The sequence below is a fragment of the Ips typographus genome, unplaced genomic scaffold (genome assembly GCF_016097725.1).
Source record: "Ips typographus isolate SLU unplaced genomic scaffold, UJ_Ityp_2.0 IpsContig58, whole genome shotgun sequence".
Classification (NCBI taxonomy): domain Eukaryota; kingdom Metazoa; phylum Arthropoda; class Insecta; order Coleoptera; family Curculionidae; genus Ips; species Ips typographus.
The window spans coordinates 139521-152583 of record NW_028098576.1 but is presented as its reverse complement, the minus strand read 5'-3'; the positions used below and the strand labels follow the sequence as shown (position 1 = coordinate 152583).

The 13063-nt window shown below is 31.3% G+C and overlaps 1 long non-coding RNA gene across 1 annotated transcript; it reads right to left on the bottom strand.

Annotated features, from left to right (window-relative positions):
- Window positions 1–2801: 2801 nt before the first annotated feature.
- On the bottom strand, window positions 2802–11606 carry LOC145739845 (uncharacterized). Its single transcript, XR_014181252.1, has 3 exons — window positions 11466–11606; window positions 11118–11320; window positions 2802–4484 (listed from the first exon to the last, which is right to left on the bottom strand). It is a non-coding gene; the product is annotated as an uncharacterized LOC145739845 (long non-coding RNA).
- Window positions 11607–13063: the final 1457 nt, after the last annotated feature.

The window sequence follows — 13063 nt, the reverse complement described above, 5'->3', positions numbered from 1 at the left end:
TAATAGGAAAGCTGCGCACAATTCCAGTTATGGAATGCAGACAGATTTTAAGGGAGCTGCCCTCGATTTGGATGTGATCAGATGAACATGAACAACTTGGTTTATATCGACTGTACGCAATTAGATGCAGGCGCCATGAGCGTACTGCGAAGCGTCTGAGAACCTATGAATTTCAGCTGAAACGAGTTATTTACAAGTTGCTAGTCTGGAAACTTGCAAACCATTTAATTGAGGCAAATTCGTCTCGAAAAGAATTCCATTTTTTGGCAAGCTCTTGGGGAACCTCTTGATCCCAAATAAAACCCAAAGACCATAACTGTTGCAAGAATATTTTTGCACAAACTGTTATAGGACCAAGCAATCCAATCGAATCGAAAATTCGTGCTGTTTCTGATAGAATTGCGCGTTTGCTAACACATCTTTCATGTGGGACTTGATCAATTGAAAAGTGCAAAAATAAAATTTATCATTGGATGAAGAACCATCTAACTAATTTAGGATGTTAGAGTCATTGGATTTCCACTTCCTTAATTCGAAACATGCAGAGGATGATATAGTACTGACTTGCTGTTGTAACTGGAGAACTTCTGCAACTGAATTTGCTCCTGACAGAAGGTCATCAACGTAGAAATCTCTCCGAATTACTTGAGGATGAGAACTCTTGTGGTCGAATGCGAGCTGCATGAGGCACCTGGTTACAAGAAATGGAGCACTTGCAGTGCCATAAACCACTGTATTGAGAGAAAACGTCTGAAGTTTATCTTCTGGGTTCGAACGACATAAAATTAGTTGAAGTGGCTTTAATTCGTCGTTAACAAGTATTTGCCGATACGTTTTGCAAATGTCCGCTGAAATAACATACGAATGTTGCCTAAATCGAAGCATGATGGACACTAAATCTTCTTGAATAGTAGGGCCTGTCAACTGAATAGAGTTGTACGACTGACCTGACGAAGATGGAAATGAGCTGTTGAATACAACTCGCAAGCTTGGTTGTGGCGCTATCTTCACGACGAACACAGTGATGTGGGGAATAATAGGTTACTTGATTACTTATTGTATCTTGAAACAAGGACATATGTCCAAGTTCCTTGTACTCAGTCATGAAATCTATGTACAACCGTTTTTTCTCTGGACTTGAACGGAGTCGTTTTTCCTGTGATAGAAACTGTCGAATGGCGCCCTTCCTTGACTCGCCCAAAGTAGAATATGGCTGTCTTAGAGGAATTCCTTTGTTTTTCCTTTGTGATTTCAATACATGGTTTTTTGAAAAAGTTGCTCTGCAAAATGTTCCTCTTCTGACTACGGTGACCTTTGTGGTAACTCTTCCAGCTCCCAAAATTTTGGCAGCTGGTGATTGAGGTCAATTTCTCTTGAAAGGTGACACTTTGAATTTGAAATGTTCCTATCACTGGTTACACTAAGAGAATCCGATAGCAGCCAACCAAGTTTACTATTTTGTAGAACGGGACCGTCGGAAGACAAGATTTTGGTACCTTTAGAAAGGAGCTTCCAGAATAAACCTACCCCTAGAAGAATGTCAATACCCCTTGAATCATAAAACGTTGGGGCAGCAAGGTTTATACAGGGTGGCGCAATAGTGTGACAAAGTCCCATATTGTTGTTGGTTTTGATTTTTCTAAAATAATTATTATGTAAAAGTTGATCAGAATCATTTGGTCTACAACATAAAAATTCTTTTGACTCTACAGGGTGTTGCGTAAGTGAGGATCAAAAATGTTTTTTGTTTTTTTTTATAAAACACCCTGTATATTTTTGCATATTTGGATTCTTTGTAAAATTCTACATCCGAATCAGTTTTCATCTGTGCTTAAAATGGCGGCGTTGCCAACTTGTTTAACAAAACAATCAAATTTGGGGCAAAACATTAATCTTTGTTATCGACAATAATTGTCTAATGACTCGTAATAAAGTAATGAAAATTGGCCTAAAGGAAGTCAAAACTGTAAGTAAAAGCTCAAATAGGCGTAGAAAACATTGCGCCATACAAGGTGTTTTGTACAGAGCGTCCAAGTTAGGAAATTTGAAAATCGGTTAATTCGATTTTTTTTAAATGGAACACCCTGTATTTAAGGGTTGCATATTATTCTCCTGTCAATTCTCTTAGTTTCATTACATACCTATCTTTGCTTGTTTTGGCGCTATTTTAATTGTTCTGAATTATCGTCTAAAAACGCATAAGAATAAATAAATTAATGCAATTATTTTCGAAGTAGGCCATGGTCGTCGTAGCGATATTGCTTCAATTTTCTAGTTTGCCATGAAACTCACTGACATAATGAATGTCAAAGTTATTATCGATTTCGCTGTCAATTTTATTGTTGATAGGTACCTACTTAATTGTTTGGAATTAATAAATAACCAAGTTTTATTTATGAAAATTAAATATGAATTTTTCAAAATCAGAGATGTTTGACATGATTTTCGTGTTGGGTGCTAGTGACAAAAATGCATTATTGGCTAAAAGATTGTATCAGGAGCGATATCCCGATAGAAGGCAACCAGAAAAAAAAGCATTTGAAAAACTTAGGGAACGTTTTGAGAGGACTGGAAGTGTGTCATACACTAAAATTAAGAGACAGAAACGATCAAGAACCGATGAAAATGAAATAAATGTTCTGTTCTGTTTGCGTTATTTGATATTATTACCAAAATAATGGATTTTCTCAAAAAATTTAAATGCAATGATATTACTTTTTGTAGACTAGAAAATAGACAAATGACAAAAAAAGAAAAAAAAAAAAAGAAAAAAAAAAATATATTAAGATGCGGTTTGCGCAGGCTTATTGGTTAGTCATTTGTCTATTTTCTAGTCTACAAAAAGTCATATCATTGCATTTAAATTTTTTGAGAAAATCCATTATTTTGGTTATAATATCAAATAACGCCCTCTATCGGCGGCCGTTTAGGTCACAACTGTCATTATCAGAAGAAACCTAAAAGCCCAAGAAATGCTCTTTTCAATGATACCAAATTTATCCAAATGTATTAAAGACGTTTCGAAGTTACAGGCATTTATTTAAAACAACATTCAAATACCCCCCACCACTTTATTTCGAAAGATAGAGAAAAATGTTCGACTTTAAGTTAACATTAAAACGCAAATACTTTTTTGTTACATTCATTGGGGAAAATCACAAGAAACGTAACTTTATGTAATTCAAGATGGCGCAAACGCCCTCTGGTAGCCATCTTGGAAACTTGAAAATAATTTCCAGCATTTTCCCTTGCCTACTTATCCTATAAATTTTTTTACCGTAACTCTCTACGATCATTAGTTTCGGAGGTATAGCCGCTTACCTCGCTTATTTGCCCACCCTGTACAACATATCCCTTAAAGGCATGAACAAAAATTGCTCGTTTTTACCCATGTTGCCCGTAAAAAATAAAGTCATATAAATAAATAATATCCTATAAATTTTTTTACCGTAACTCTCTACGATCATTAGTTTCGGAGGTACAGCCGGTTACCTCGCTTATTTGCCCACCCTGTACAAACAAAATGAACAAGAAAGCATCTCGATCACAGATTTCAAAAAATCCGTCGTAAAATATGTGATGTCTTATAAACATCAAACTGAAATTTTAGAAAAAGGCAATAATAATCGACAGGAAGGTACAAAATCATTTCATCAGGTACATTATCCCCGTCTAGAAAGAAGGTACAAAATAAAATATTTACCAAACTTAAGGTACGTTTTACACTTATGCGGTGAGTTCTTTAGTAGATTAAGATTTTTACAGCCTCTGAAGATGAGCATCTATATGCTCGAAACATGTCAGGCGTTTTGACTTTCACCTCAGTTTTGAGGGTCTAATAAATATATTGTGGAGAAGGTTGCGTGTTTTTTCACCACTTTTACGATTTCACCTCCACTGCGAGTAACATGGACACTACTTTACTGCGTAAAAATTTGAGTTTCAAAGTAACCAATATCATCGGATCATGACTCAAGTCATGTGAAAAAGATTGATTTTATATTTCTTTCTCAAAGAGTGTTTCAAACACGTTCTAAGTTTGTATACACATTAAAAACGCGGTTTTTTTAAAGTTCTAATAATATAACTAACTCTAATAACACACGTGATATAAGGTTGATTCTTCGATATAAATCGGAACTGGGCAGACACAAAAAGTTAATTTTGCTGTAGGATGTTAATCAGTTGGAGAATAAATTGTACGTTTGATAGATATTAATGACTGATTGCTGGTCTGGTTCAATTCCAATGTCAACTTCTGCACAGTTACTCAGTTCGCCATGCGTAGATTGACATTTAAAGGAATGTCAATTCTTTTAATACATCCCCAGAACAATGCTGCATATGACATAACAGCAAATCGAAATAGCAAATAAAACTACATACAACCCGCGCCCCAATCTTTAGTTTATTAGTAAAATATATAAGAATTCCAGCGTTCCCCTGTACGACTTTTTATGTATCTCGCTTCCCCGGGAAAATACCTGAAACAAAGAAAATAATATTACGACAAGAACATAAAAACGTCAACGTGTTTTAACCGATTTCAGCTGAATACCTAAAAAAAAATTCTAAAACTTTTTATTACATCCGGAGATTTCCGACAAAAACCGAAAAAGTTAAATTTCTATTTGTTTTTTACCACTTTATTAATGATTATTTTGGAATTTACTCCGGTATATAATACAAATTTTTGAATTTTTCTTTACCAAAATTTTTAGCAGTAAAATGCGCAACGTTGCCTCAACGAATTTGTAACACCCTGTATACAGGGTAATTCATTTCGCAGCTTTAAATTGCGCAACTTTGCCCCAATTTAAACTTTTTCGTATCTCTTATGGTTTCCGAAATCCCAATGGTGAGGGTCGAATTTGAATTACCCTGTATAGTGTAAAAGTTTAAGAATTAAGTGTAGAATTTAAAATGTATTAAAAAATGTTGTTCTATTTAAGAATACTAATATTTTATCTGCCACAAATTTATGCTCTACCCTGCATAGTCAAATAAAAAAAAAACATTTCTAATTTTTGTTTTAAAAAAAATTGCCCAGCCTAAATTAAAACTGATATTATCACATAGCTTATAAAAAAGAAAGATCACAAAACGGTGCACGCTAGATGTAACAAATCTTCCTGATCAATCAATCAATGAGTAAATTCAAAAATTCAATAATATACAGGGCGTTACATTATAAAACAAAGAAAATTTGGACTGTCACAGTTTTACAAGATACTTTTTGTAGCTACCCAAATAGTTTACTCTGATTAAAATAATCCAATCAACCTTAATGTTAATTCCTGTCTATCTGAGATATTATTTATAGACAGGGAATAGCTTGAATAATCAAATTATTTAAAAATTCATAAGAATTTACTTGGTTTTAAAAACACTGCAACTACACAAAGGTGTTTGCTTTATAATCATAGTACTCATAATGTAGAAGAGAGACAAGCGGTGTCTTGAGTTCATCATTTGTACTCACTGCAAACTACCTCATTATTACTATTACTTTAAACATGCTTTTAGATGACACTAAATATAATACATATTGATTTGACGTTCAATAATGCAATTTACCAAAGTAAATAATGATGATTATCTTTGAGATTATTGTGTTAACGTAAAACAATAATAAAAACTGCAATGCTTTTCATTTTAATGTCAATTTCAGTAAAAATAGTTAACTAACATTAAAACTTTTATTATTTATGCACTGTTCTAATGTAGTACTTCTTGGTGGGTAATTTGAGCCTTGTTTAAGTTGTCAATTTCTCCATAAAAGTTAGGCTTTCTGACCCACATGAAAAAGTAGTGAAGTATTTAGCATATACCAGATACAGATCTGTAGGATAGGCCTAATTTGCTACTTGAACTGTACTTAAAAAATGCCAGACGAGAAAAATGTGTAGTAATGATGCATCAGCAGGGTTCAATACATAGGATAGGTATGAAATTTGCATTGTAATCTTACTTGGATCAGCAGGCACTATGTCCTTCAAAAAATATACATTTACTTGATTTTAGTGTATAATTTTCAACTCTTCTCGAAGTATTGTATTAAAATTAAAAATATAACTATTTTAGCTGCATGGGAATCTGTTTGACATAACAAAATAAAAACAAAAGCAAAGTGAAAAATTCGAACTTTAGTTGACATAAGAACAGATGGAAGATGGCTTAATCAGCTGAATTTGTTTCCTCAAAGTGATAAGCCCTGTGACGTCACAGTAGGGTGCTCGGGCTGCACAATATGCACTTAAAACTTTTTACATTATTTTTTACATTGAAGTAGAAACTAGAAATCTACTTTCACAGAATGAATGCACTACTTTCCATCTGAGACCATATTTATAGAAAATGGTAATCTCAAATAATCAAAATATCAAAAAATTGAACTTCATTAGGTATTGGATTGTTAAAAAAACATTGCAGCTGCACAAATACAGTGTGTTACAAATTAGATGCATTAGCATTGCTATCTCAGAAAGTTTAGTTGATAGAGCTTTAGTTAAATGGAGGCAAAGTTGCGCATTTTATTGCTAAATAATTTGGTAAAAAAAAAATATTTTATTACATCCGGAGATATCCAACAAAAACAATTAATCAAATTTCTCAATTTTATTTTTTTACCCTTTTATTATTGATTATTTTGGAAAATCAATTGCACCTTCTGGAGGCATTAATTTATGCTATTTAAGAAAATAATGTTTGTATTTAGCTACAACGTTTTGTTTTTTAGATACCATCATCAACTTAATATTTTAAAATACGGACCGGGACTTTTGATTTCGTTTTTTTAGTAGCTACCAACCTCCCGAAAATAATGATGTGCCACACTTGTCAAAAAATTATACCTAGTGTACTTAGGTATTTGTTTTTTTTTTCAAATAAGCATTTGAAATTCATATGTTATCATAATGAGTAAATAATTTAGCTTTTCTAATTTTGGCATACAAAGTGACACTTTTCAAAACTGATTAGAGTGACAAAACGTTTTACTTTTTGTAACTAGTTACGAAAAGTATCACTTTATGTAACTAGTTATGAAAAGTTCATTTCATCACTCCCTGTTTTTATGCATTTCCGTAGAAACATATGGGCAACACCCATCATAACATGTCGTTGTCACAGTATATACAAGGTGCTATGAAAGTGAATATTTGGGTTAAATCACTTTAAAAGATAGTTTTTACAGCTTTTTGGTCAAAATTAGAAAAAATTATGTATGCAACACGTTTCGAAAATGTCTTATTGTGTAAATCATTCAAAATGTAGGACCTCGCTGCGCTCGCCCTACAAACATTCATTCGTTACACAAAATCGATCTTTTCGTAATTGGTTACATAAATAGCTATTGATATGATTAAGCTGTTTCATCAAAACTCAACCTCGAATTCAAACATGTGAGTATCCGAAAAATAAATAACTAACCAAAAACATATTTTTTTTTTAATAAATGAAAAGTACTATAAGAAACTCTCTCTCTTTTTCGAAGGAGCAATGAACCTAATTATTAAATTATATAAAACTAAATTATCTACTCATTATGACAACATATCAATTTCAATTGCTTAATTTTTTAAAAAATCTTAAAATACCGAATACATAATACAAGTAGGTACACTAGGTATATTTTTTTGACAAGTGTGACACATTATTAGTTTCAGAAGGTCTGTGGCTACTGAAAAATGAAATAAAAAGTTGAAGTCCGTATTTGAAAATTTGAAGTTGATGTTGGTATCTAAAAAACAAAATGTCGGAGCTGAAAACTAAAACTATTTTCTTGAAGAGCATAAAAAAGTGCCTCCAGAAGGTGCCATTAATTAAAGTAGTAAAAAAATAAAATAGAAATTTGAGTTTTCCGGTTTTTGTCGTATATCTCCGGATGTAATGAAACTTTTATGAATTTTTTTTTACCAAATAAAATGCGCAACTTTGCCTCCATTTAACTAAAGCTCTATCAACTACACTTTCTGAGATAGCAATGTCAATGCATCGAGTTGGCTTTACAATCATGGTACTAGATAACCAAATGTTGTATCATACAGTGTGGAACAGCCAAATGGAATAAATTCGATAACCAATAAATGAGAGCGTGTTGGGAAAAACGCTTGAACACGTCGATTTGTATTTTTAGATGCGCATTTATTAAAAAAAAATAAAAATTATATAGGGTGTGTCATGTGACAGTGGCCGATACCAACTTTCTTATTTTAATTACAACCCCCTGTATATTATTAGTTTTTTGGATTCTTCATAAAATTCTAGACATAATTCATGTACAATGTCTCATACCTATCTTCCACTGTTTCGGAAATATTAAGTGTTTTCAGATGTATTACAACAATTAACATTAAAAAAAGAAAATTATTTTATTTCACAAATTCGCTACATTACACTCAATACTTATTTTCACGAACATTTTGAACATCTCTTACATTGAAATTAATGTTTTTTTGTTTTTTTTACATTGTTTGTGAAATAAAATAATTTTCTTTTTTTAATATTAATTTTAGTAATACATCTGAAAACACTTAATATTTCCGAAACAGTTGAAGATAGGTATGGGACATTGTACATGAATTATGTCTAGAATTTTCTGAAGAATCCAAAAAAATTATAATATACAGGGGGTTGTATTTAAAATAAGAAAGTTGGTATCGGCCACTGTCACATGACACACCCTATATAATTTTTATTTTTTTTAATAAATGCGCATCTAAAAATATAAATCGACGTGTCCAATCGTTTTTCCCAACACACTCTCATTTATTCGTTATCGAATTTATTCCATTTGGCTGTTCCACACTGTATAAGTAATTTCGTAGCCATAATTTGATCTGAAGAATTGACACATATACAGTGTGACCCATTTAGAATGGAAACACCCCTATAAAACTTTAGGTTATTAACCGATTTCAATTATTTTTTTTTTGAAATAATTAGGAATTTGAATTTTAATTTGTCATAACTTTGTTATTAATGAATGGATTTTTATGAAATTTTGGTCACAGCTATTTGAAAGCACTATAGATCCAGTGGCGTAGTAATTTTTTCAATAAAAAAATCGCTAATAAAAATTCTCCATTTTCTATCAAGAAAAAGTATCGTAATATGACCTGAAAACTGAAATAAATATTTAAAATTTTCTCCCGTAATAGACATTTCATTCCTAATTATTTCAAAAAAAAAATAATTGAAATCGATTAATAACCTAAAATTTTATAGGGGTGTTTCCATTCTAAATGGGTCACACTGTATGAATTAGATTATTATTGTTCCTTCAAACATGCATTTAGATAACACTACATACAGTGCTTTTGTAACATGCATGCTGCCTAAGTTCAATAAAATTAAAAAGACTAACTTTTCACAAAAATTCTCGGACCCCTATGTTTTTCATTTTATTAAATGCTGCTTGTGTTATATGAATTGGAATTATACAGGGCCCAAAAACTGGGTATTTAAAACATTTTTGATCTTTTAAATGGCAACACTTCTTTTATTGTATAACTTGGATTCTAGAAACAAACAATTCTAAGTATTGTTCCATGCAACTTGTACCACAATTATCCTGTAAATATTGATAATTTGAAACCAATAATTTTCCAATAAATCAGATTAACATCCCCAAAAATTATTGATGACATTTTAAAAAAAAATGTAAAAAGATAATAAACTGTCTTGGTTATTGTAACAGTCCATAGAGTTCATTTTGAACAGCTGTTTTTAATTTTTTTCAATTTTTTTAAGTAAAAGTTGTGGGACCTATAATTTTGAAAAGTCTTTTTGACATTTGTTTAAAAACAATTGAATATCAGTATGGAGTATGTTGCATGAAATATGTTAAGAATTGTTTGTAGAATCCAAAACCTTCTATAAAAATAAGGTTCCAAGTGTTTTTGCAAAAAGTAAAGCTCACTTTATAGAACAAAATTTAGTTTAAGTATTAGTATTCACTGTAAAAATTGAAGGTGATTATAAATGATAAGTTTATGGAGGTTATTACATGACATATAGACTGACAAGTGCCAGTACATAAATAGTAAATATTAAATAAAAAGTTGTAGTTTGTAGCTGCAATCCTTTTTCTTTATGCTGGAACCCAAAACAAAAACAAAAAAGTTAATAAAATCATGTACCTAAAAACTATAATTATTGTGAATATTTCCCTCATGTGTTAAATGTCCCATATGAGCAGTGCATTTTCACCAGAATGACAGCGATAATTGCATTCTAAAGTGATAATTGCATTTCGATAATTGCACTGTACGTATCTATAACAACTGCATTGTTGTAGAGCCTATTGCTAGTACACTAATTGTTATCCTTGCGCAGTTTTTTGACTTTTTATAACCAAAAAATGTCAAACGCGATGTCAACAAAAATTAATAAACGGTTTGGAACTTGTTCATTGAGCTCCATTGAGCAATCTATAGTTGCAGCAAAACCAAAACATTTTCTTTATTCGGGAAATATTCCCCAAAATTACATTCGTGCCTTAAAAATGACCTGATAATTCTGCGTTCAAACTTGTTATCTTTGCAAACTGCATTCGGTCATATTCATATTTTTTTCTAAAAAAGCCCTCCACCTTCGGTGTCGGGCTCTTTCGCCAAAAAAATATGAAAATAAACTCATGCAGTTAAGAGATAACAAGTTTTCATGCAAAATTATCGGTAATTTTTATGCACTTGTGCAATTACCCCCGATAATATTCATCTGTCAATGCCTGGTTAACCATCCTGCAGGTGCGAAAAAGGCAAAAAGATTTAATTTTAGTATTAGCCAAAAACAATTTTGGTTTTTAAGTGAATACAGTTATTACTAATACTAAATTTAAATTATTTTTTTTATAAACTTCTTTGGTCATAAGCATTGATTCTATTCTTAGTCCTAATATTAATAATATAACTAAAATTAAATTTTGCTTTATAAACTAGGCTTAAGTTCCTTCCATTTCATCACATTCAAGACATTGTATAATACATATTAACTCAATGTTGAGCAATGCTGTTTACTAAAGTGTACAATGATAATTATTAAACATAAAACAATAATGAAAAATGCATTTGTTTTCATTTGAATGTTAATTTAAGTAAAATCAATATACTGACCTTAAAACTTGCTTTTTTATTCACTGTTCTAATGTAAGTAGTTGAACCCATTGCACACCATTTCACTCTTCAACTTGATTGATAAGTTGCAATCTTCTTAGTGGGTAATCTGTTCTTCGCTTAGGTCAATTTCTTCATAAAAGTTGTATTTTCTCATCCACATGGAAAAGTAGTGAAGTATTCAACATATACAGGATACCGATCTGTGAAATAGGCCCAATTTGTTAGTTGAACCACCCTTAAAAAATTGTCAGACTAGACAAATTTTTAGTAATGTATACAAGTGATGCATCAGCAGAGATTATTTAGGTTAGGTATGAAATTGCCTAATTGCCATTGAAATCTTACCTGGGCTAGCAGGCGTTGTGTGCATTATGTCTATCGAAAAATATACATTTACTTGAATTTAGTGAATAATCTTCACCAATTATTAGACTATTGTAATAAAAATACAATTTATTTTAGCTGCATGTTAGTTTTTTTGACACAACAAAAGGAAAACAAAACAGGAAAGTGACAAGTTGGCATTTGACACCATATCAGATCCAAGAGGGCCTATCAGCGGAACTTCTTTTCTGTGTGTGTTACGCCGGGTGACGTCACAGTGGATGCTCGGGTGCACAATATGCACTTAATACCCAAGGAATTACAGGCGTTGTCCGTGGTTTTGTATTACTATTTGATTCTCTCTCTTCATTAAAGTATAGTATTTGTAGGAAGGGGTTCACGTTCAAGTTCGACTAAACAAAATATCTAAAAATTTAGATTCAATAAGTATTGGATTTATTGTTTTAAAAGAACATTGCAGCAGCACAAAGATGTTTTCTTTACAATCATAGTACTTGATCGGTAGATGTCTCATATAAGTGGTTTCTAGAACTCATATTTAAACTCACCACAAACTACACTTTATTCAAAAATATTACTACTATTTCTTAACATGCTTTTAGGTAAGGCTACATATACTCATGACATATTAGCTTGAGGTTCAGAAATGCAGTTTACTGAAGCACCTAATGATGATATTGTTATATTGTGTTAAACATAAAAGAACACTGTAAACTGCAATGATTTTCACTTTTCAGTAAATGTTAATATATTGGAATTATAGTTTAGTTTGAATAAAAACAGTTAACTTTAACTGTTCAACAGTTAACAGTTAACTTTAACTGTTTTTATTCGCACATAAAAAAATTTGTTGTTGGAAAAATGTAAGTAATTAAATACTTGTCTAGCATCAATGATATCTGGTGTTAAGTAACTAAATTGCTGGCAAATTGTCAAAAGTTTGAGCGATATGTATATCACAATTTTTTAAAATTAAGGAGAACTAGATGGCTGTGCAGATATAATGTCATTAGAATCATTTTAGAGCAGTATACAGAGTTAAAAGCCTACTTTGCATTAGTTGTAGACAAAGAAAAATATTACACGGCTAGGACTTTAAATAGCATGTTACAGGATTCTCAAAATTACTTATATTTGTTCTTAAAGCCTCTTATATAAAATGAATAAATTAAATTTGATATTTCAAAAAGATTATTTGGAAATTGGTAAAGCATTTGAAGATGTCCAAACAATAATAATGTTTCTGGCTGCAAACATTTTTAAGCCGGTATTTCTTAATTTTAATGATGTTGTCAACAATATAACAACAATGATTTAGCTCTTCATGTACAAGCAACATTGAGCTGGGTATTGAATTTAATCTAGCCTTAAATGAAAATAAAATATCCACCCAGGATCTCATCAATATATATATAAGGACAGATTAAAAAAATATGTTCATTGTCTATTGAAAGGTACAATAGATAGACTTCCCACAAATCTCATTCACTTTTGTTGGAAGGATCGAGACGTGCTTGTGCAAAAATAAATAAGCAGGAGTAATTTACAACAGACTTTAATTAACTGATAAATGTGAGAAAAAATAAGAATTATTATTC